Source organism: Bubalus kerabau, chromosome 17 (genome assembly GCF_029407905.1).
Source record: "Bubalus kerabau isolate K-KA32 ecotype Philippines breed swamp buffalo chromosome 17, PCC_UOA_SB_1v2, whole genome shotgun sequence".
Taxonomy (NCBI): Eukaryota; Metazoa; Chordata; class Mammalia; order Artiodactyla; family Bovidae; genus Bubalus; species Bubalus kerabau.
The window spans coordinates 64257860-64282158 of record NC_073640.1 but is presented as its reverse complement, the minus strand read 5'-3'; the positions used below and the strand labels follow the sequence as shown (position 1 = coordinate 64282158).

Here is a 24299-nt window from a genome sequence, read left to right as displayed (position 1 = left end):
GATGCCCAGGCAGTGATTGTGCATCTTTCATGTGATTCATTTACACCATGACATCTGATGCCCACTGGTTCTGGAGACTTCACTCTAACATCATGAGACTATGAAGTTCATACTTCTCTCTCTCTTTAAACAAGGTTGTGGAAAAAAGGAATAAGGAATGTGTGGAAATGCTCATAGTTAATGGAGAAACTCCCCATCTTCTTGGTTTCTCTTTGCTTCTGAGAATGAACACTCATTGTGTTGATTATAGATAGTGGGTTTTCAGGGTAGGCGAATTGATCACTCAAGCCTAGGTGTGATGTTTCCAGAATACTCCAGGCTCAAATCACAGACACAGTCTTTTTACCACCTCCATGTACTTCTTACCCCATGACTCATGTTCACTGGTTTAAGTGTTTCTGTGAGATTCCCATGCTGTGAATTTGTTTTTTTCCACTTGACTTGAACAAGTGTCTTGGAAAGAAAAATGAGGGATGTGCCTAAACTATCACAATTAATGAAGTAACTTCCTGTCTTCTTACTTTCTTTCTGCTTTGGAAAATGAACACTCATGTGTGTTTAGCAGAGATGCTGGGTTTGGGGAGTGGTGGTTTTCATCCCAAGCCCAGGTCTGATCTTTTCCAATACACTCCATGCTCACATCACAGAGTCTCATCACAGTTTTGTATTTTCCAAAATGTTTACAAGAATCTTATTAGTCCTAATCTATGCTCAACTGTATTAAAATTTAAAGTACAGCTCAGTGCAAATAAAGAATATCATCCTCTAACATTATGTACTTTTTAATTCATTCAAAATTACCTGAGTTTAGTGACATGAAAATGTCTCTCTCTTCCCCCTAATGAGCATATAGCCCCATTTGAGTGTATGTCTGTACTCCGTGGAGATGAGTTTGAGTGGGCTCCGGGAGTTGGTGATGGACCAGTAGGCCTGGCGTGCTGTGGGCCATGGGGTCCCAAAGAATGGAATACGAATGAGGAACTGAACTGAACTGTGTGTATGAAAATATTAACATGACTTGATCAATTTTTTCTTCTTCTTTTCTTTTTGCTTTGTTTTTCTGAAGAACTTCTGGGGAAGGGAATGACTACCCGTTCCAGTATTCCTGCTTGGGAATTTCTTGGACAGTGGAATCTGGCAAGTTAGAGTCCATGGGGTCACTAAGAATGGGACATGACTGAGTGACTAAAACTTTTCTTGTCTTTAGTATTGTTTACAGTTACAGAAACTTCTATCAACTTTTCTTAGAGTTGTCTCTGTGAATCTGTCTGTTTTATTAAAGTCTAAAGTACATAAACTGAAGTAACGTTTAAGCTCTGCTATTTAATGGCTATTTGTTAAAATATGTGCCAAAAAGTACAAGAGCAACATTACTGATTTTTAGTTATTTCTCTTGCACTTTCAAGACTCTGATAAAAACAATCAGAAAGATACAGAGTATATACTAAATAGATAAAATGCTTCTTTCTGCCAAGGTTGTGGTTACCCAACGTGTGAAGAGCAGATAAAACCAAGGAGGGTCTTAGAATGCAGAAACTGAAAAACCAGCCCTGTATTGTCTCATGTCTGGAAATTCTTTTCCAACCAGCACCCAGACCATGATATTTTTGGTGCCTTGTTCAGGGACTTGGAGTCTCTTGTCTCCCCTCCTCACTTCTCCTTTCTCACAGGGACCCTCTTCCAACGGGCAACTGCTTGGTGGCAACTGAGTTACGCTGGTGAGGGTTACCCTCTGGTGTGTTCCAAAAGCCCCACTGCTCACTGCGCCCAAAGTAGCTGCCTCTTGAATGGGTGAGGGTCTCTCCTTTGTCTTTTTTGCAAGTGAGGACTATGCCAACCAATATTCTGTGGGCACCGATCAGATGCGTAAAAGCCATTAGGGCTCCTGCCACAGAAAGACTCCCATGTGAGGATGGGGGCACACAGAATGGATCAGGCCACAAAGGCATCCACCCGCAGCAAGACAACTTCCGTCCACCATGTTGGGCTCATAAAGGTTGAAGCAAAACAGAGACCATTGTTCCCAGGCCACCGCCTCCCAGATATATTGTATGGCGGATTCCTCAGCCTTCTTCCCTGTCACTTTCTCTTCTTTCCATTTTGGTTTGGATTGATTTACAGAAGCCTGGGTGTTGCCTTTGAACCATCCCAAGAGTGCCTTCCACGTTTGAGGGAATCACCAAATGGTGAGTCACCTGGTTGCTCCCAGGAATCTCTGTCTTTCTCTGCCCGTGTCACCTGGTGGCTTAGCTGCATGGTTCTCAGAGGTCTCCTCTCACTGTTGGATGTGACTGTTAGGCCACTCGGCCATTCTGTGCCCTCAGTCGCATGGAGAGACCACTGGGGGAAAACGGACGCCTTTCTGTCAGCCAGTGACTCTCAGTACTCCCATTCTATTGTGGATAGGCTATGAGTGGGTTCTGTTACATCCCAGGAGGCTCTCTCATACTCAACCCTTGGCTACATTCTCAGAAACTGGATACTTTTGACCCTCCGAAAGGCCTGGCTCCAATACAAACGGGGGACCCCCCAAAAATGACCTCTGAATGGCACACTAGGTTTTTCCAAAAGAAGGAAAAGGACTCAGAATTTCCTTACGTTCTGTTACCTCCCTGTCTCCTGTCCCTCTCTGCTCTCTCCATCAGATTTCCTAGATGAACTGTATGCGAACTTTTATATCCACATGATCTCTAGGAAAGGATTCTGAGGTTCCCTTTTGCCCAGGTCTTTCTTCTATATTCAAAAGCCTGAAGGATCCAAAACGGTCCTAATATTCTAAAGAATCCCTTTCTAAAGAAGCTTATCTCTCAGGTGGAGAGGGAACCAAGCTTCCCCCACTCCTGAACGTCTTAAAGAATTCCCTCCTGAGTACTCCTGTTTCTCAGGGCTGCCAAGGATCAAGCTTCCCCCAGCCCTGCAAATTCCCTTAACCCTTCAGATTCTTCTGATGGGACAAAGACCTCACTTCCCACCACAGGGATGGTCCAAAATTTTTATCAGCTGAAATGCCCCTGATATCAGAGTCAATTTGAGCATTATTTGGTCTATATTTTAGCTATAAAACTAAGACTACAGAAAGGGAAGATAACTTTTTGACAGAGGATGGCCCTGATATTCTTTAGACTCTGGAGAAAACTGGTTAAAATGAAAGTTTCTTTCCCTTGGAAACTGCAAAACCGGTTCCTTTTGCATATGCATTTTTAAAACAACTAGCTTGTTAACAACTAGGTTGGAGAAGGAAATGGCAACCCACTCCAGTATTCTTGCCTGGAGATTCCCAGGGTTGGGGGAGCCCGGTGGGCTACCATCTATGGGGTCGCACCGAGTTGGACACGACGGAAGCGACTTAGCAGCAGCAGCAGCAGCTTGTTTAAAGGCCTGCCTAGGGAAAAGCTTGTAATTAACCTTTTCCATGTCCTTGAATGTCACTGCCCACTTTGCCTGAGACCTGACTCAGCCTTGGGCAAATCAGAACTTCAAGCCAAAGAAACAAGCAAACAAAAAAGGGTCAAAGAGATGTTTTAAATCTTAAGCAGGAAACTATGAAATCTCTGTCTGTCTGGATTTAGGTATGTCTCAGTGTGCATTTTTTTTTTTTAATAATATTGCTTAGTTCTAAATGAGTTCTAATTTAATTGGCCTAAAGGGCTTCCCTGGTGGCTCAGAGGTTAAAGCATCTGCCCGCCATGCGGGAGACTTGGGTTCGATCCCTGGGTCGGGAACATCCCCTGGAGAAGAAATGGCAACCCACTCCAGTATTCTTGCCTGGAGAATCCCATGGACGGAGGAGCCTGGTGGGCTACAGTTCACGGGGTCGCAAAGAGTCGGACATGACTGAGCGACTTCACTCACTTCACTCAAAGGAAGGTAAGTGCTTACAAATCAGACAATTCTAACTCCAAGAGAAATTTACCTAAATGAATTTCAGATTCACGTGAACTGGGAAATATTAAATATCTAGCATTAATGTTTGTTTGCTAATCTAATGTAGATATGTCTAAGAGTCATTAAGCACAGTATTTTCATTGTGCCTAGGTTTATTATTACTTACATATTGTTATATTTTTATATCTGTTACAAGTTTCTCAACCAGAAAAGTACCTCTAGGAAAGGGAAAAAAAAACTTCAAAGAAAATGTAAAAGAGATATGATCTTTCAAAGAAACTCTTTTAAGAATAATTATACTTTAGAAATATCTCTCTAAAACATTCTCTAGATTTCGGTAACCTGACTTTCTAGGGCTGTGCCAAACTAAGTGATGGAAGTTTATGGAATAGCTAGGTCATTTCCAAGTAAAATAAGATTCTGAAACATTCATTACTGAGGACTAACTTCCTCTTACAGAGAAAGTAGAGATGTTGGACTGTTCATGACTAATGCTTGATGCCATCCTGAGATGTTCTCTAGAATATTTTTTTTAGAAATTATCACTGGTATTTATGTTCACCAATCCACAGAATGCTTAAGTTCTAGGCTGCTTAAGGAAAGTAGCATGTGTATTTTCAGTAAAGAAGGTATGAGGAAAGAAATTACATTTTATGAAGAGAAAAGGAAGTAGGTCTGACTTTGAGGTGGCTCTTTCATCATGGGAGAACAAAGTAATGGGTACAGAAAGTGATAAGGTTTTATGGAAAGTGAACGCCAAGGGAAGAGTTTTGTGCATAAATACATGTTTTCTTGTGATGTTGAGCTGCCTTTGATAATGGATTTTAAGTTTCTTTATCTCTGAAGTGATCTGTTCTAGGTTTACCTTTGAAATCTTCTTTGTTTTGGGCTAAGTGAATATATTGTTTCCCAGTGATCTATATGATTTTATCTGACTGAGTGTTATAACCCCCTTTGATATTTGTCCACAAAACTTCCTAAATGACTTGACTTCTAGCTGACTTTGGAATGCTTCAGAGGGCCCGTGAGACATCCCAGGGAGCTATTAAACTACCTGGGTTCATTGGACATGTTAAATTACATGGGAAGTATGGTTGAAGGGGTGATAAATCTTCTCAGATTGTGCTATATGGTTGATGTTACTAATATAGATATCCTAGAATGATGTGGAAGTCATATATAGATCTGATACGCCCTAGTAAAATGTGGTCAACTATAATTGTACTTACCCTGTTACAGTGTTACAAGTCACAGTAGTGACCAGGCTACATTGTCAATTGCAGTTCAATCAGATTTAAACATGACTTCTATGGTTTCACTCTGATGCCTTTGTAAGAATACTGCTATTTCAAGATTTATGGAAAGGATTTTTCTGAGATTACCCGACAAACAAATTTTGTTTGCTATCTGATGCAAAAGACAAATGGCTGTCTGAGGAGGCCTTACAAGTAGCTATGAAAAGAAAAGAAGCCAAAAGCAAAGGAGAAAAGGAAAGATGTGCCCATTTGAATGCAGAGTTCCAAAGAATAGCCTGGAGAGATAAGAAAGCCTTCCTCAGTAATCAATGCAAAGAAATAGAGGAAAACAATAGAATGAGAAAGACTAAAGATCTCTTCAAGAAAATTAGAGATACCAACCAGTCCATTCTAAAGGAGATCAGTCCTGGGTGTTCCTTGGAAGGACTGATGCTAAAGCTGACACTCCAATACTTTGGGCACCTCATGCGAAGAGTTGACTCATTGGGAAAGACTCTGATGCTGGGAAGGATTGGGGGCAGGAGGAGAAAGGGACGACATAGGTTAGATGGCAGGATGGCATCACTGACTCGATGGACATGAGTTTGAGTAAACTCCGGGAGTTGGTGATGGACAGGGAGGCCTGGCGTGCTGCAATTCATGGGGTCACAAACAGTCAGACACGACTGAGCGACTGAACTGAACTGAAGCTGGTACCAGACTGGAATTTAGTCTAATCTCTATGTTAATAGAACAAAGTTTTCTTAGAATGCAGCTTTCAATATGAGCTTATGAGTTTCTTTGCCTTTAAGTGATTTATATTCATTTTAAAAACCTTTTGTTACATTGGTAAAGTAAATAAGCATTACTTAAGATTATGGTCCTGTGGTCATGTATGGATGTGCGAGTTGGACTGTGAAGAAGGCTGAGTGCTGAAGAATTGATGCTTTTGAACTGTGGTTCTGGAGAAGACTCTTGAGAGTCCCTTGGACTGCAAGGAGATCCAACCAGTCCATTCTGAAGGAGATCAGCCCTGGGATTTCTTTGGAAGGAATGATGCTACAGCTGAAACTGCAGTACTTTGGCCACCTCATGCGAAGAGTTGACTCATTGGAAAAGACTCTGATGCTGGGAGGGATTGGGGGCAGGAGGAGAAAGGGACGACAGAGGATGAGATGGCTGGATGGCATCACTGACTCGATGGACGTGAGTCTGAGTGAACTCCGGGAGTTGGTGATGCACAGGGAGGCCTGGCGTGCTGTGATTCATGGGGTCGCAAAGAGTAGGACACGACTGAGCGACTGATCTGATCTGATCTGATCTGAAGATTATGGTACATGTAGACAAAGCTCATTCTTCTTCTACAAAAATAACCCCTCATGGTTAGACTTTTGCCATCCTGATATCCTTAAAACATGGCCATAGTCTGCTCCTAAATCGGGGAATTAAAAATGGGTGAACAGTAGCTGTAAATCAAAGACTCAGGGCTATGGGAAATCCAACATGGCTGCCTGGCTTTTCCCAGCTCCCTGACAAACCTCATTTCTATATGATGGGTTAAAGCCTTCCCGGGCTACAGGCTTAATGCCCTCAAAATGAAAAAATTGTTTCACTGTATATTAAGTTTTGTTCATTGTTAAACTAAGTTTCTAGTTTTGTTAATTAAAGTGTAGTGTTTACTAAGCCTCACTTCTGAGATAGTTCATTCTTATGTTATCTTTCTAAAAGATTTAATGAAGTTATTAAAAAGGACACTCTAAGTTTGTTTCTAAAGGTAATGTCAGGAAGCAATCTTCAGATAAAGATTAGATGCTCCATGATATACAACCAGGAGATTAACACCTGGCTATAGCCATTTAACAAATGAAGTCAGATGACCTGTGGTATCCTGAGCTCTACTTAATGAAAGTGCTTGACTTATCATTTTTACTTACAACCTGACTAATAACTGCTAGCTAATCCCGTGGACGGAGGAGCCTAGTAGGCTGCAGTCCATGGGGTCGCTAAGAGTCGGACACGACTGAGCGACTTCACTTTCAGTTTTCACTTTCATGCATTGGAGAAGGAAATGGCAACCCACTCCAGTGTTCTTTCCTGGAGAATCCCAGGGATGGGGGAGCCTGGTGGGTTGCCGTCTATGGGGTCACACAGAGTCGGACACGACTGAAGTGACTTAGCATAGCATAGCATAGCTATATTATTTCCTATGTCACTTGCTTCAGAAGATTGTTTCTTAGGTTACTAAATGTGTGACTGAGCCTGTGATAAAATGTTGATATGTAGCTCCATATGCTATCAATGATTGTAATCATGTAACTCTAGATATGGGAAGAAGCAACAAGAGGGAATATTTTCCGGGACCTAGAAGCTGTAAGACAGGTATGGTCCAGAGACTTTTGCTACTCACAAGGCCTGCTCTAGAAGCAGCACATTGAGTGGCCTAATGGAACTTTCCCTAGACCTGGGAATGAGTCTTGCCAGTGCCGTACATGGTTAAATATGTGGCTATGAAGAGACCCTGCTGACTGGACTCTGCCAGCTGTCTCTACAAAGATGACATCATGACCACTGCAAGCTCCTGACTTTCTACACCCCCTGAAAGGAGTTCAGAGTAGAGATCAGAAACAAGGAACCCTGTGCTCTGGGAAAAACCTAGAACTGCCTCCAAAGGTCAGATGTTTTCATGTAAAGATTTTATGAGCCCAAATTCTTGCTGCTTCTTGTACCTAGAGAAACACTAACATCACGAACCGATGTCCGGTTCTGGTTTTCCTGGCTAGCCCCTAATCTTTGGGCCATGTGCCTTTAACTTTCTTGTAAAGTTTGTTTCTTCTAAAAGACCACAAATTTCCAAGTGGTCGTGCAAGAATATTCCCTGACCAACACCTAAACAATGCTGAAGCAATTCACCTTATCATTCAATGGACTCTCATCTCTCTCTATAAATGCTCCCTGACAGAGTAGGCAAAGGGAACCCAGAGCCCCATGGCGCCCCTGCTCAGCCTGAAGAAGCCAGAGCAGTCATTGCTCCATTTTCCCTGAAACTGGATTCCCAAATGTGTGAGAAGGGAAATGGGTAGATAGTTGGACATGAGCAGGCTATCAACAAGGGCCAAAGAATTGGCCCTAAAAATAAAGAGAGGGAGGTATGTGGTGACCCAGGGACAAAAGACTAGATAAAACCAAGGAGGGTCTTGGAATGTAGGAATGGAAAAACAAGACCCATTAGCATCTTTCCCTCCCCGATGTTGTAACTGTTGATGGATTTCAGGTCCTCCTCAGCAGTATAAATGGTCTCCCCTCCTACCCCATAAGGAGAAAGTATTTTTCTTACTCTTCCCCCACCCAGTATAGGTGCCTCATCCAGTCAGCAAATGATCTGCAAGACCCCTGTCCCACTCCTTGTATCCTGCCTATGAAAGTGGACTAAGGACCCCTGTTCAACATCCATTCTCCCTTGAGCTGGCCAACTGTTCTAACAACGTCCCCCATTCTAATAATCTTTATGTCCCTCTCATTTTGTCTCATGTCCGGAAATTCTTTTCCAACAGGAGACAAGACCACAAGAAAGGTTACTATCCTATTAGACCTGTTAAAATCTGTAAAACAATTAGAGTTCCAACTTATGTATGAATTATTACCTTACTGTTCTATTTCATTGTGGTTCAAAAATCGTCATTCATCGAGCAGAATTTTCAACATTACTAACTCAAATAACCTTTCTAAAAATGTGGCACTTTGGCCCCACATCAGAACTCTTGGCTCAGAATACACTTGAAAAAAAAAAAATTCCTGTTCCTTTGATAAACAATTTGTCTTATCTCACACGAGTAGAACACTGAAGAATAAATATGTTAATGTTGCCCTGATTATTTTATAATTGCTCTTTCAGATGAGACTAGTCTCCCTAATGGCTTGTAGATCATAACTCATCCTTTTTTCTCCACATTAGAAATTGGATAGAAAGGAGTACTGTGTAAAAAGTATATTTTGTAATACCAGCCAAGCCACTAAATCACGACCAGTTCTCTGAACTTGCCGTTTTCATCTTGGGTCACATTGTGAAGTCTTCCCACGGCCACATGGCATCTGTACTTTGTATTTCAGGGACGGCTGACGTTCCAGGATGTGGCCATAGACTTGACTCAAGAGGAGTGGGAATGCCTGGACCTCGGTCAGCGGGAATTGTACAGGGACGTGATGTTAGAGAAGTACGGGAACCTGGCCTCCTTGGGTGAGGATAACTGCCTTCCAGAATCCCTTATCTACCCACTGGGTTTTAGTTCCGTCATATCAAGAATGTCTTCTGAAATGTTCTGCTTCCCACAGTTGTTTCAGATCTCTGCTTTCTAGGGGAAAATGGGTATTTGTCAGTTTAGAAAGAAAGGCTTCATGATGATTCGTTATGCTGGTGACGTTTTTCTTCCTTGATGTATTCTACGTCCTTCCTTCTAGGTTCGTGGTAATTGTGTAAGTTCTGTGGTATTAAATAGTTGCACCCTCTCTTAATTTCACATTGACACTACTTACTTTTACCTTAGTACTACCTGACCATAATCTCAGGATCTGATGTTAGGTGTGTGTTAGTATTGTATAGCTACTTTGAATAAAGTATTTAAGGAAATCGTTTTCTAGAACAAAATGCGTTCTTGTCTCATCTGAATACATATTGGATTCGACACTGATGAATCTCTAACAACACAAATATTTCTTTCTCTGATAAATAGGGCTTGTGTCTACGCTGGACCTGGTCTTCTTTCTGGAGCAATTGAAGGATCTCTGGAATATGAGGAGAATGGAGACAACAGCCATTTACCCACGTGGGTATGAATGGATGGAGATGATAACTCAGATGAGAGGTCCGAGGAGCAGGGAGGAACTAATCTTTTGTCACATGGTTTTGGAAGATTTTCTTCAATAGAAATGGTTTTCAAAAACCTGGGTTTGAGTCCGCTACTGTGATAGAAATGGATCACCTGCCCCATTCTCTCTCTAAAAGCATTCATAAATTTATCTTGTGATTACTTTTCTCCATCACAGTGTGACCTAAAAGTCTCCTCTTGGCTTGTGACAAACTGCATTCATTCGTTGCTCTTCCATTTCTGGGGGCCCTAGGAAAACTCTGCTCATTTCTGAGTAACCGTATGACAGTCCTTTTAAAGTTTCCTTCTACCTCTAGACAGAAACGTGTGAGTGAAGTCGTAGACAAACTGCCAAACTTCTAGGAATACTGGGGACGGGTTTTTGTTCTCTGATTCATAATTTCCTATCCACTGGGAGCGACACATAGGACCTTCTAAATAAATTTCAAATTCAAGTTATTTTTCACTGCAGAAAGCAAAACCTGGTGAAAATGAAACAATGCACATCTCAGATTGACTTGAAAGTTTCTCTTTTCCTTATATGATCTCATACTAAACATCTTTAGTGTATTTGCCCCAATTCTAACATATTAAAATACTTATTATATTCTATTACCTCATGGAATTTTAAAATACATTGACATAAAATCTTAGCGCATTTTCCACTACATTATTAATGGTTGATTCAAACTATGACAATTTTTAGATTATATAAAGAAATCTTTATTAAAAGTTCTAATTGGAATATAGCTGTTTTCCAATTTTGTACTCCTATACAGCAAAGAGCATCAATTATACATATCAGTCAGTTCTGTTCAGTCACTCAGTCAAGTCTGAGTCTGCAATTCATGGTCTGCAGCAGGCCAGGCTTCCCTGTCCATCACCAACTCCCAGAGCCTGCTCAAACTCATGTCCATGTAGTCAATGATGCCATGCAACCATCTCACCCTCTGTCGTCCCCTTCTCCTCTCATCTTCAATCTTTCCTGGCATAAGAGTCTTTCTCAGTGCATTAGTTCTTCACATCAGGTGGCCAAAGTATCGCAACTTCAGCTTCACCATGTCCTTCCAATGAATATTGAGGACTGATATCCTTTAGGATGGAGTGGTGTGATATTCTTGCAGTCCAAGGGACTCTCAAGAGTCTTCTTCAACACCACAGCTCAAAAGCATCAATTCTTCAGCACTCAGCTTTTTCATGGTCCAACTCTCACATCCATACATGACTACTGGAAAAACCATAGCTTTGACTAGATGGACCTTTGTCAGCAAAGTAATGTTTCTGCTTTTTAATATGCTGCCTAAGTTGGTCATAGCTTTTCTTCCAAGGAGCAAGCATCTTTTACTTTCATGGCTGTAGTCACCATCTCCAATGATTTTCAAATCCCAAAACTTAAAGTCTCTCACTGCTTCCACTGTTTCTCCCACTGTTTGCCATGAAACGATCTGACCGGTGCCATGATGTTTGTTTTTTGAAGGTTGAGTTTGAAGCCAGCTTTTTCAGCCTCTTCTTTCAGTTCCATCAAGAGACTCCTCAGTTCCTCTTTGCTTTCTGCTGTAAGGTGGTGGTGGTGTCATCTGTGTATCTGAGATTATGGATATTTCTCCCTGAAATCTTGATTCCAATTTGTGCTTCATCCAACCCGGTATGTCGCATGAAGTACTGTGCATATAAGTTAAATAACCAGGGTGACAAATGATGTGCTCCTTTCCTAATTTGGAATCAGTCCGTTGTCACATGTCCAGTTCTCACTGTTGCTTCTTGACATGCATACAGATTTCTCAGCAGACAGGTAAGGCAGTCTGGTGTTCCCATCTCTATAAGAATTTTCCACAGTTTCTTGTGATCCACACAATCAAAAGCTGTGGGGTAGTCAATAAAGCAGATGTATTTGTTTTTCCAGAACTCTCTTGCTTTTTATATGATCCAAGGGATATTGGCAATTTGATCTCTGATTCCTCTGCCATTTCTAAATCCAGCTTGAACATCTGGAAGCTCTGGGTTCACGTGCTGTTAAAGCCTCACTTGGAGAATTTTGAGCCTTTGCTATTGTTGGAAATGAGGGAAATTGTGTAGTAGTTTGAGTGTTCTTTGGCATTGCCTTTCTTTGTGATTGGAATGAAAACTGCCTTTTTCCCGTCCTGAGGCCACTGCTGAGTCTCCAAAATTTGCTGGCTTATCGAGTGTAGAACTTTAGCATTATCATCTTTTAGGACTTGAAATAGCTCAGCTGGAGTTCCATCAGCTTTGTTGGTGTTCATGCCTTCTAAGGCTGACTTGACTTTGGATGCCGGGATGTCTGTTACTAGGTGAGTAATACCACCATCGTGGTTATCTCGGTCATTAAGATTTTTTTGTATACTTATTCCATGTATTCTTGCCTACTTCTCTTAATATCTTCTTCTTCTTTTAGGTCCATCCCGTATCTGTCCTTTATCGTTCTCATCTTTGCATGCAATATTCCCAGTACCTCTAATTTTCTTAAAGAGATCTCTAGTCTTTACCATCCTATTGATTTCCTTCCCATTTAGGTCTCCACAGAGCAATGAGTAGAGTTCCCTCTTTCAATCATAGTTTTAAAGTCTCTCTTCTTATTTAATTTCTGAAAACTAGTACTATATTAAGTTTGTCTTATTTGTATTCAGCTTCCTTGGACACTGTCTTATGTGTCCTCAGTTTCTGACTAGTTCTCTGTCACTATCATTTATGATTTTTAGATCAAAAGACCGAATAGAACATTCTCAGAAACGTGTGGCAAGAAGTGCATTAAAGAATTACTAGGCACCTAGGATTTCTGAAAGTGCTTGGTGTCTCCACTTAAGATGACTAAAAGCAAGATGGAATCATTAGATTACCTATCACCTCTTAAATCAGTGGTCCTTGGAGGTTTTTATCTTGTTTCTTCCCCTATAACCTATTTCTTTGCCATCTCATTTTGTCCAGCGTTCTGTTTGTGGTCTCTGTTTTGATGGGTGCAGAAACTTAGTTAATCTTCCTTTTGGTATCTGCACCTTGGTGAGTGAGGTTGGTCCAGAGGTTTGTACCCTTTTCCTCTCTTGATCTGTGCTTTGATTGCTGTTAACTGTGACCAGAACCTGCTGGGGATATTCAGGGCTGTTTCCCCCTTGTCCTGTGGTTGTTACTGCCCTGCCTCTGGTGGTGCCTGCTCCCTGCATGGTGGAATAGAGCTCCCAGATAGGAGTCTTCGCTGTGATTCTGATCTGTGGTGCAAGGCAGATGGTTTTGGTGCACACCCACTGGGAGAGAAGTCACTGAGTATTGCTCCTCTAGGAATATTCACCTCAGGGTGTGGTCTGGTGTCCCCTCTCATGCGTTCTGCAGGCTCTCATGATATGTAGTGTTGGCACTGCTCTTAGACCACCTTAACCATGGGCATGATGGCACATGGCCCTGGTGTCTCTCAGATGTTGCTTTCGCAAGGTCACCAGCATAGATTCAGTGAAGTCAGGTCCTGGGATTGCATTGAGTGTGCAGCTGGACCCGCTGTGGTGCTACGCTGCAGCTCTGGCTCTGTCCTGGCCCAGCCCCCTTGTGTAGGAGCCCACAAAGTCTACAGCTGTTAAAGCTATACCTGCCATGACTGGAGAGCCCTGGTTGTTGATTCAGATGCTCTGTAGGGGCTGAGGTTACAAGGCCGGTCATCAGTGTAAGACCATGGCTTGTGTTGCTCCAAGGAGAGGTTTCAGCTTTTCTTCTTTATCCCTGGGTTTCACGTGTGCTTTCAGCTCCATCTGTGCATGTGGCCAACTCACAGGTGTCTTCTCCTGAGGCTGCCCCAGAGCACAGGATTCTGCTGATTGTGGAGGCGTTGGATGGGGGAGGCCGTGGCTGGGGGCTCAAAAGTCCTACGTGGGTGGAGTTCTTCGTAGTCCTTGACGAGCAGAGGGCAACACAAGGAACATGGGATGCAATGGGCTTCTTGTTTGGGCGTCACTCACCAATGGCACTCTGCTCTATGGTGGTTCAGGCTTCACCACAAGGATCTTGTTTGCAGAGCTCCTCCCTCATGCCCATCCCTTCAGGATGTTTCCTCATAGCCAGCAGTAGTCCTCTGCCTCGGTCCGCTTTACAAAGCCCACATTTCAGCACCCAGCCTTTGTCTGCATTGGCGGACATGCCTCTAAGGCTGGGTGGGCAGGGCTGGGGTCAGCACCCTGTGTGCAGGTCTCACTCTGTCCTGCTGCCACACGCTGGTTGCCATGTTTTCTTCCCACAGAGAATGAGGCTCTCCTTCTCTCCAAACTGAGCTCCCCCAGTGAGACTCTCTAAATCTTTAAAGATATTCACTGAGAATAGCAGGGAAAATTACTTGTTATTTGGTATCTTTCAGCTGTGTCTCCACAAGACACCCAGGATTTGATGCCAAGGAATGCAGCGTTAGAAGATGTATTCCCAAAAGCAAACCTAGGAATATATCAAATATTTCACCTCAGAAACTTAAATTTAATGAAAGACTGGAAATATACAAGGGTATATGAAAGACAGAGAGGATGTTTATATGGACATGAAGAAATGGAGACAGTTACACATAATGCTAACAATACTGCCAAAAGCAATGAGCAACGTGAGTCAAACTGGGAAAAACACCAACTTCAGTCTTCAACATCTAACGAGAAGTGTAAGTGTTTAAGAAAAGATTTCCATCCTTTTTTGAAACGTACATATTCTCTAAAAGGACACGTGGAAAATATGCAAGGTAATTTAGTCTCTATTGCAAATACTCATTCAGACAATTGTGAACGTAGGCTTCGACTAAACATACATTCAAGGATGTCTGAACACCTACAATTTAACAATGAGTGGGAAAATTCACTATCTAATCAATTTGAGAGGTCCAAGAGAAGAGAGTCATTTTTCTTCCCCCAACGGATATTTTCTCTCCATTCCAAGATGTATAATGTTGATAATAATGGAGGAGACATAATCCAGCCATCATTGTTCAATAAATATTGTGATATGGTTAATACACAACAACCTTCTTTATGTAATAAAATGAGTCAGACCTTAAGTAACAGCTCCAGCTCCAATAATTACAAGAGTATTTATGGTGGACTGAGAAGGTATTCAGGCAATGAAAATGGGTATAGGGTTGAAGGAGACTCAAACCTTATGAAACATCAGGGTTCTGAATCATCAAACAAGGATTCTAAAAGTAATGAATGTGCAAATACCTTTGATCAAATGTCAGGTTTTTCTCTAGATAAGAGTACTTGTACTGAAGAGAGAACTTGTACTGAATATGGGAAGGTTTCTAATCGGTCTTCAGAATTTATTCAACAGCAGACTGTTCAGAATCCACAGAAAGAAAACAAGTGTAAGATATGTGGGAAAATATTTAGTAACTCATGCCATCTACGTAGACATAAGAAAATTCATACAGGAAGGAAACCTTTCAAATGTACAGAATGTACCAAAGCATTTAACCATAGCTCACTTCTTACTAAACATCAGAGAATTCACGCTGGAGAGAAACCTTATAAATGTACAGAATGTGGCAAAGCCTTTAACCACAACTCAAACCTCATTCAACATTGGCGAATTCATATGGGAGAGAAGCCTTACAAATGTACAGAATGTAGCAAAGCCTTTATCTGTTCCTCACATCTAATCTATCATCAGCAAATTCATACTGGAGAGAGACCTTATAAATGTACAGAATGTAGCAAAGCCTTTATCTGTTACTCACAGCTAAGCTATCATCAGCGAATTCATACTGGAGAGAAGCCTTATAAATGTAAAGAATGTAAAAAAGCCTTTATTCAGTGCTCACATCTTACTCAACACCAACGAATTCATACTGGAGAGAGACCTTATAAATGTACAGAATGTGACAAAGCCTTTAGTCATAGTAGTAATCTCACTAAACATCTGAGAACACACACTTGAGAGAAACCCTAGTAATGGAACAAGTGATGGAAGAGTTTGTTCCAAACATGCATCAGAAAACACAAAAGTTCATATAAGAAACCAATGTAAAATATTTTCCCACATATCTTACACTTGTTTTCTTTCTGTGGATTCTGAACAGTCTGCTGTTGAATAAATTCTGAAGACTGATTAGAAACCTTCCCAATGTATATTCCCAAAAGCAAACCTAGGAATATATCAAATATTTCACCTCATAAACTTAAATTTAATGAAAGAATGGGAATATACAAGGGTATATGAAAGACAGAGGAGCAACGTGACAAATATATAGAAAGGTATTTAATCAAAAGTTAAATCGAAGTAAATATGCGTGCTGCTGCTGCTAAGTCACTTCAGTCGTGTTTGACTCTGTGCGACCCCATAGACGGCGGCCCACCAGGCTCCCCCGTCCCTGGGATTCTCCAGGCAGGAACACTGGAGTGGGTTACCATTTCCTTCTCCAATGCATGAAAGTGAAAAGTGAAGTCGCTCAGTCGTGTTCGACCCCCAGCAACCCCATGGACTGCAGCCTTCCAGGCTCCTCCATCCATGGGATTTTCCAGGCAAGAGCACTCCATAGTTAAAACAGATCGAAAATGAATATTTTAGCATGAATCGTGAGATGAAGGTTGACGGTTAGAACATTACAGTTCTTAGCAATGTATATATGCTTGTTAATAATGATGTGATGTGAGGTTATTTGGACTGAATGTAATTCACCACTCAAATAATCCACGTTATGCTTTCTTTCTAGTGTGTTTGCAAACATAGGTTTTTGATGATTTATTAAAGATTAGCCTATTTATATTGTGTTGCAACCATTTCTATCTAATCTCCATTAGAAGATTGAGGATGCCATAATGTAAAATGGACAATGAACATTTAAATAGAGGTGTTTGTCATTGACGTGAAATATCTGGAGGTTGCCATGAAGTAAGTGATCATTTAGTCTTTCCGTGTATTAAAGTAAGACAGAAGTTCGTTACAATAGTAATATCCTTCATTTGTAAGAAGAACACAATGACAGTTCACTGCAATATTGATGTATCTTTATAATATCAACACAAGTCATGATTATTACTTGACAGTGTTGAAATAAGGACAGTAATAAGCTAGAAACGTAAGAAACCCTTCCTGGAAAAGGCATGGAATTGGTGTATATCATGCTTGCTAAGTGCTTCCTAGTCTTTGTTTGGTAAGCCATGGAAATCAGAAATCTCACAACATTCTATCAACAAATGAATATCTTTCTCCGTACTTTTGATCTGTATTTAATCATGGATCATACCGTGGATTGTAAAAGGTTTTATTTCAACTATGTGTGAAATTTAATACATGGTTATTCATAAAAGTGAATGGCTTTTATTGTTTTGGTTGGTTGTAATAAATGAAATGTTAACCCACCACCAACAGCAACCTCGCCCACCTTATTTAAGGTTGTAGTGAAGAGACCGCAATTAACTGTTCGGTAACACACAAAGATGGCATATGGGGAAATTAGTTTACTCACTGGATTTAAACTTCTCATAACTTCATGTACATTCCATCATTTCTAGGTTGTATCTCCTCTCTCATTTTGTAACTACTTAGACACTGGGATGATTCTAGTAAGAAAAATGATACAGAGTATTGTTGACAGTTTCCCTAAACTGCTCCATGATGTTGCTGCCTCAGCATCTGTCTGGGGATCAGGCAGCCTGCAGGTCCTTGAGCTCACACCAGCCAGTCTTGTGAGCACATGCACTAGATGAACCCCTTCCTTGAGACCAGCAGTCTTGCTGGACCTCAGGGTCTATCCACAGACCCCCGTTCAATCACACTGAGAGAGTCAATTTCTTGGCAGGTTCATAAGTCCAGGGGTCCCCAAGGAGAGAGGAGTCTGGAATTCTCAAGGAGGAAGAAAGGACAAACGTGGTTTTTTCCTGCTTGAGGACACTCTCTGGAAAAAAACTTTCTGGCTAATCTTGTTGTCTTAAAATGTAAATTATGGGAGTGGGTCTAGTGAGGTCTTTACAACCTCCAGACAGTCTTTTGATTAACTGGAATAACTAACTAAAAGTATGTAACCCCTTCTGAAGTCTATGTCAGAAGCTTTCTCTATCTCTTTTATACTTTAATAAAACTTTATTACACAAAAGCTCTGAGCGATCAAGCCTCATCTCTGGCCCCAGATTGAATTCTTTTTCTCAGGAGGCCAAGAATCCAGGGGTCTTTTTGGTTGAACAACAAGCTTTCAACACCCCCACAGTGCTCACCAGAGTCCTTGACTTGGTTTGAATGAATTAACCCACACTCAGCCTAGAGAGCCTGAGGCAAAGACTCAGGGCAAAGTGTAAAAGCTGAACTGCAAGTACTCCTGTTTTCTCTGCCTGATTCTAGCTTTAACCTCTCTAAGAAATTCCTGCCCTAAATCGTCCCCTACAGAGAAGTCTTAGGTGTGGTGAGTGTGAGGCTTTGAGCTCAGGACTCCGGAACGTTGGTTTCGGGGAAGAAACATCAGAAAAAAAAGGGATTTGCTGATGACTCCTTTCACGGCCCGACTGTAGACCTGCAGATTCATAAGTTCTTGGAGTGGGCACCTGACCACCAGGAATTTGTATTCATTGAGATGGTTCAGAAAGAATCTTTAGCCAAGTGGTTTCCTTCTGGATTCCCATCAGGATTACGTGACCCGTTTCAGAAATGACCTCACTGATGCCCTCCCAACAGAGTTCTGTGTGGTCCTGTGGGAGCATCACTGTGGTGTCTAGGAAGTGTTCCAGGTGATTCTAAGCAGAGGCCCGGGTTAAGGACGTGGCTCCTGGCCCATCTGGTCCATCTTAGAGCTGAGCCCCAGAGTCTTTCTGAGGAGAGGCAGCAGGGTTGGTCTAGCTGGATTTGGACTGCGGAAGTCAGTCAGCTCACATCATCTGTGTGAGCAGAGTGTTAGGAGTTCTCTATGGGGAGAGAACAATCAAGAAATGAGTTCACAGGCTGGTCTCCAGGTAGGAATTGATTGTTCCTGAATCTCTCCTGAGACAGAGGACAGGAGAGGTCGGTCTTCTCAGCTTTTCAAAATCCTTCTGTTTGTAGGAGCGGTGGTTGCAGGTTAGAAAGTTGTGTTGATGCCCTCCAAGGTATTTTCTCAAAACTCGTAAGTGCGTTTGCAGCGTAATATCCCCAGAGAAGACAGAGCAGGAGAAGAAGAGGAGGAAATGGCAGCTTCTCAGGTAAATATCCTGTCCTGGGTCTCAGGCTGTGTCTGCTTTTCCTCCTAAAATGCCCGAATGAGAATATGCAAGCCTTGAGCTCTCTGCTTCTAATTTTTCTTCCCAGGCATTTATTATCATCTTATTTTTCCTATTTCTTCTTATGATAGTGCAGACCAGCCCTTTAGACTACTTCCTTCTGTCCCAGAGCCTTTTCTCTGTTGTCTGCAGCCTCGGTTTCTATGGAGCATGATGAATTCTCAGCGTCGATCAGAGACTTTCAACTGTTGAAAATATTCTTTTTTAGTGAGAGATCAGCATTTGCAGTCACTCCTATCCTCACTCCCACTGGGATGTGGTTTGGTGTTGGGATTTTAGGGACGTTGGGAAATGCAGTGATGACTTAGCACCTGCATGCCATTTAGATATTTAGAACAGAGTTTGAAAGTGCCATTATACATAGAATCAACTCTCTTCTGTCCATGGGATTTTTCCGGGCAAGAATTCTGCAGTGGGTTGCCATTTCCTCCTCCCCTGGATTCTCTCCACCCCGAGACTGAAGCCGCATCTCCAGCACTGGAAGGCAGATTCTTTACCACTGAGCCAGCTGGGAAGCCCAGTGACTCAACTCAGTGGTCCAGAATTTTCACAAAATTTTCCATGGGCACTGTACAGGGATGTGATGTGAGAGCACTCTAGGAAGCTGGCCTGCTTGGATGATGACAGCTTCCTTCCAGAATCCCTTATCTACCTACTGGGTTTTGGTTCCATCATTTCTAGAATGTTTCTGAAAATTTCTGATTCCCACAATAGTTTGAAATCTCTCCTTTCTAAGGGAAATCGGTATGTATGAATTTGGAAAGAAAGGCTTCAGGATAATTCATTATGCTTGTAACCTTTTTCTTCCTTGATGTACTCTGCCTCCTTCTGTGAGAGTCAATTCCTAGGCAGGTTGATAAGAAGTCCAGGGTCCCGAGGAGGAAGGGGGAGGGAGGTGGTCTGGGACTCTCAAGGAGGAGATAGGGGTCTGCAATTCTCAAGGAGGAGGAAAAGACAAATACCTTCTTTCCCTTTACATTCCTTGGTCTTAGACACATAAAATGACTTTTTAAAGTCTTTATGTGTCTTAGACACAGCACTTTTTCTTTAAGCCGAGAGCTGATGATTATACAACAAAAAACTCGGTTTAAACTTTGTACTAGGGATTATATAACAAAATGTATCCTGCTTGAGATCTTAGAATTTATATTATGGGAGAGGGTCTGGTTCAGTTCAGTTCAGTTGCTCAGTCTTGTCTGACTATTTGCGACCCCATGGACCGCAGCACACCAAGCCTCCCTGACCATCACCAACTCACGGAGTTTACTCAAACCCATTGAGTCGGTGATGCCATCCAACCATCTCATCCTCTGTCGTCCCCTTCTCCTCCCACCTTCAATCTTTTCCAGCCTCAGGGTCTTTTGAAATAAGTCAGCTCTTCGCATGAGCTTGCCAAAGTATTGGAGTCTTAGTTTCAGCATCAGTACTTCCAATGACTATTCAGAACTGATTTCCTTTAGGATTGTGGGAGTGGGTCTGGTAAAAATTTTAAAACCTTGAGACATTCTTTTGATTTATTGTAATTACTGATTTAAAAAGTATATAGCTCCCTTGCTTAGACTAGCAAGGGGGGCACTCTCCACCCCCTTCTGATGTCTACGTCAGAAACTTCTCTGTCTCTTTTTCACTTTAATAAAGTTCTGCTACACAAATGCTCTTCAGCGATCAACCCTGGTGCCTGGTCCCTGGTCCCAGAGTTAAATCTTCTTGTTTGGAGATCATGAATCTGACACCCTTCACTGGAACCTATCACTGCATTCTAGGTTAGTGGTAATTGTATAAGCTCTGTAGTATTAAATAGGCTCACCTTTTCTTTTTTAATTTTTTCTTTTTTTTTAGTTTTAATATTATTATTATTTTACTTTACAATATTGTATTGGTTTTGCCATACATCAACATGCATCCGCCAGGGTGTACACGTGTTCCCCATCCTCAACCCCCCTCCCACCTCACTCCCCATACCATCCCTCAGGGTCATGCCAGAGGCACACCTTTTCTTAATTTCACAGTTACACACTTACTTTACCTTTGTCGTACTTGACCAGTATCTCAGGATCTGATGTTATGTATTTGTCAGTGTTATATAGGTGATTTGAAAAAACTATTTGGGGAAATCATTTTCCAGGCTGTATTAACATTGTCTCTTGCGTTCTTGTCTCAACTGAACATATATTGGATTGGACACTGATGAGTCTCTGACAACACAAATATTCCTTTCTCTGATGAACAGGTCTCGTGGGCTCTAAGCTGGACCTGATTACCTTTCTGGAGCAATTGAATGATCCCAGGAGTATAAGGAGAATGGAGTCAACAGCAGTATTCCCAGGTATGTATGAATGGATGGAGATGATGACTCAGATCAGAGGTCCAAGGAGTAGTGAGGAAGTCATCCTTTGTCAGGTGGTTTTGGAAGATCATCTTTGGTGGAAATGATTTTGGAAAACCTGGGTTTGTGTCCACTGCTGTCATAGAAATGTATCAGTGTGAACTAAAAGTCTCCTCTTGTCTTGTGAGAAACTGCATTCATTGGTTGCCCTTCCATTTCTTGGGGGTCCAAGAAAACTGTACCCATTTTGAGTAACTGTATGACAGTCCTTTTAAAGTTTCTTTGTACCTCCAGGCAAAAATGTGTGAGTGAAGTGGTAGACAAACTGCTAAATTTCTAGGAATACTGGGACAGGTTTTTGTTTTCTGATTTATAACTTCCTATTCACTGGGATCTAGAAGGACCTCCTAAATAAATTTCAAACTCAAAAACTTTTTTCACTACAGAAAGCAAAACGTCCCGAAAATGAAAGACTGCACATCTCAGGTTTCTCTTTTCCTTATATGATCTCCTATTAAATATCTTAAATATATTTGCCCCAATTCTAAAATGCAAAAATGTTTACTATATTCAATTACCTCATAGAATTTTAAAATGAACTGGCATAAATGCTTAGCACATTTCGCACCATATTATTAATACTTGATTCAAGTTATAAACATTTCTAGATTATATAAAGAAATTAGTTTTAAAAGTTCTAACTGGAATATAGCTGTTTTACAATTTTGTACTACTGTATAGAAAAGAGAATCAATTATATCTATCAGTCAGTTCAGTTCCGTCACTCAGTCGTGTCCAATTCTTTGGGACCCCATGGATTACAGCATGCCAGGCTTCCGTGTCCATCACCAACTCCCAGGCCCTGCTCAAACTCACGTTCATTGAGTCAGTGATGCCATCCAACCATCTCATCCTCTGTCGTCCCCTTCTCCTCCTGCCCTCAGTCTTACCCAGCATCAGGATGTTTTCCAACGCATCAGTTCTTCACATCAGATGGTCCAAGTATTGGCGCTTCAGCCTTAGCATCAGTCCTTCCAATGAATATCCAGGATTGATTTCCTTTAGAATAGAGTGGTGTGATCTCCTTGCAGTCTAAGAGACTCTCAAGAGTCTTCTCCAACACCACAGTTCAAAAGCATCAATTCTTCGATGCTCAGGCTTCTTTATGGTTCAAGTCTCACATCCATACATGACTACTGGAAAAACCATATCTTTGAGTACACAGACATTTGTCTGCAAAGGAATGTCTCTATTTTTTGGTATGCTGTCTATATTGCTCATAGCTTTCCTTCCAAGGAGCAAGCGTTTTCTACTTTCATGGTTGAAGTCAACATCTGCAGTGATTTTGCAGCCCAAGAAAAGAAAGTCTGTCACTGTTTTGATTGTTTTCCCATCTATTTGCCATGAAGTGATGGGACCATATGCCATGATCTTAGTTTTCTAAATGCTGAGTTTGAAGCCAACTTTTTCACTCCTCTCTTTCAGTTTCATCAAGACACTCTTCAGTTCCTCTTTTGTTGGGGGCCAGCGTGAGGCACTCCACCCATGGCAAAGGTCATGAGGAAGGAGGCTCAACATACACAAAGGCGGGATCGAGCCTCAGGAGTCCCCCTGGAAATCCTCGAGCATCTACCCCCATAACCAGAGCCTGCCTACTTGACTACTTTGTGCTCTCACCTACACCTCTGACTTTACGGGGGGGGGGGGGGGGGCTGTCCCCCACCACCTCTTTTGGAGAAGGAGTTAACTTAGAGCTCCAGTTAATAAAAACTCCTGGGTGTGACAAGAGTGTTTCAACCTACAAACTCCTCTGAAGGTTCTCTAGCCTGCCTGACAGGCTTGTCCAGCCACATGTGATTGCTCACAGCCTCCCAACAGTGAGAGGCATGAGATGCTTTAAACCTTCTAAAAACAGGTTCTTTAGAGAAGTTAGAAAAGCATTAGTATAAGTATAGTGGGCTGATTAGAAATTGTATTGGTGAAGGGTTTTTCATTTGTTGAGCAAATGCTTACTGCTAAGTCTCCACATCCCCTGCCCTTATACACATTAATGAATATATAGAAGAAATAAGTATTAACCTTTGATATTAATCACGTTAGACCTTAGGCTAAGTAAATTCTTTCCTTAATTAAAACCCACTACACCCTCACCCTATAGGAATGTAATGTTATTTGGGTGGCATCTGTTTTAAGAATAATCACCCCTGGAGAAATAAGTGTTGACTGACCGCTGTCACAAGGAGAGGGTCTTAAATTGTCAGCAGGCCCCCTGGCCAGAAGATGATGTAACACCCCTAATACCTCTGTATACATTTGTATGAAGCACCTGACTTTAATAAAAGTCAGGACTGCTGTCCCCACGTGACTTTTGCATAACATCTCAGTGTATAAAAACAGACTCTGGAAAATAAAGAATTGGGATCAGTTCCTTGAAATACTGGTCTCCCCATGTCTCTCTCTCTCTCTCTCTCAAACTCTGGCTGAGTCTCCATCTGGAGCACGAAACCCGCCATGCTTACTAGTTATGCCTGGGCTTCTAAGATCCGACTGGGGAGGCCTCAGTGCCTCCTCTCCTTCAGGAGAACAGAAGGATGCCTGTGGCCTACGTAAGTGGTGCAAACTTCTTGTCTTGAAGTTTTATTGGTCTCCTGCGTAAACCAAGCTACTCAGATTCTTCTCCACTGAATTTTCCTATTGAGCTATCTTCATTCTATTACTCTTTATATCTCTAATTAATATCTAATTGAAGCTATTGTATCCTGATCCTCACGACATC

At 41.8% G+C, this 24299-nt stretch overlaps 1 long non-coding RNA gene across 2 annotated transcripts; it reads left to right on the top strand.

Moving 5' to 3' along the window:
- Positions 1-3233: 3233 nt before the first annotated feature.
- Positions 3234-23958, top strand: LOC129631695 (uncharacterized). 2 transcript variants are annotated; one of them, XR_008704150.1, is made up of 5 exons: positions 3234-3867; positions 9228-9354; positions 9848-9944; positions 21428-21523; positions 23009-23958. It is a non-coding gene; the product is annotated as an uncharacterized LOC129631695 (long non-coding RNA). The 2 variants fall into 2 exon arrangements; XR_008704151.1 differs by lacking the exon at positions 3234-3867 and adding an exon at positions 4160-7790.
- Positions 23959-24299: the final 341 nt, after the last annotated feature.